The sequence below is a fragment of the Dendrobium catenatum genome, unplaced genomic scaffold (genome assembly GCF_001605985.2).
Source record: "Dendrobium catenatum unplaced genomic scaffold, ASM160598v2 fragScaff_scaffold_1173, whole genome shotgun sequence".
Lineage (NCBI taxonomy): Eukaryota > Viridiplantae > Streptophyta > Magnoliopsida > Asparagales > Orchidaceae > Dendrobium > Dendrobium catenatum.
The window spans coordinates 24,208-25,971 of NW_021319635.1; positions in this window are offsets into that span (position 1 = coordinate 24,208).

The window sequence follows — 1,764 nt, forward strand, 5'->3', positions numbered from 1 at the left end:
CTTTTCATTTGAAATAATTGAATATTCAGATTCGAACTTTGCAGATTGTAGGGTTGATAGAAAGAACACTGTTAGAACATGTCAATTTATTGAAAATTTTTTAGTCTCTTGGTCCAGTAGAAAAAAAATTCCATAGCCCTATCTACTGCTGAAGCTGAATACATTGCCTTAGGAAGTTATGTGGCACAAGTACTTTGGTTAAAATAATAATTGATTGATTTAGGATTAATAATAGGCACTATTCATATTTATTGTGACAACACTAGTGTTATTTGCATATCTAAAAATCATATTAAACATTCAAGAACCAAACATATAGATATTAGGCATCATTTCATAAGGGATCATGTATCCAAAGGAGAAATTGAACTCATTCATGTTTCAACTGAAAATCAACTTACAGACATTTTTACAAAAACCACTAGCCTTTGATACTTTCAGTACATTAAGAACAAGGCTGGATGTGATTGATTTGAATGCTTAAATGAAAGTATCAGCGACATTGATATGTGTCCTTGTTAGTATGTTTTTTTTATTTTTGTGATTTTTTGTATGTGTTCTATTTTTGGTCGTATATTTTTTAGCATGGCATGAAAAATTGTGTGACAATCATCTATATGAAATTAATTTTATACGGGACAAACCTGTATCATATTAACTGGTTATTTTAAACATTTCTACATGCAGTTTTTAGTTTTTATATTACCATTCGTCTGTACGATCCATCGATCGTCCGGACGATGTGTATGCAATCGTATATATGCATGTAGACAGTTATACGGATAAGATCAATTTCTTTATTTCTTATTGTACGTACAAATGTTTAGTTCGTATATACAAACACATGGCAATTCAATGTGGAAGACGTTTCAAACCGTCATAAAAATGATCTTAAATAACTGATCGTCTTGGACAAACACCTGTTCTTCTGTACGATCGTATGGTAAAAAATATGTATGAAAGGAAACCTCATAACTTGCATGTTTACAAAAAGTTGTTTCTTTTTTGGACCCATTCATTCATCCATACAAAATAAGTTTTGTACGTACGAACCCAAAATCATATGGGACGAAATTATTTTCATTCGTACGAAAGTTTGTTTTCTCTTTAAATTGAATGGTTTTGAACTCAAATTTCATCACTTCAAAAACTCTTTCATTCTTCTAAATCTTCTTGATCATCTCCATGGCTAGTTCAAGCAAAAGTGACAGGCAAAAGGTTCTTGCTAAGGGGCCCCACTCTAGAAACTCAGGAGAAAACTTTCTTTCCAAATAAAATGAGGAGTCAATTCGTAGGTTTGCATCCGCCAAAATCACGCCCTCTAGAGTCCTTCTACAAGAACAACTCACTTTCAAGGTAATGGACCTTTTTGTTTCTACCCAATTTGGTCTTATTCTGACTATGATCCACTTCTACAATAAGAAAACTTTCCACTACTTCCTTGCAAACATGTCTTTTTAACTCTGACCAAAGTGTGCTTAGGTCTTATGTTTTTAAGAAGAAAGTAGAGATTACAAAAGAAGATTCAGGGATATTTTTGAAATTAAGGACTCAAGGGATTAGAGCCCACACTTTGACCTCTTCCATCAACTTTGACTGGACAGCATCAAATCAAGTCATTAGAGGAACTAGAGGAGTAGGTCATTTGCCTAAGGTAGACACTCTTAACCGCAATGCCCATATCATCCAGCATGTTCTTCGCACTTCCATTATTCCTAAAGTTGGTGATCGAGTAAATATCACACCTCTTCTTTCTACAGTGCA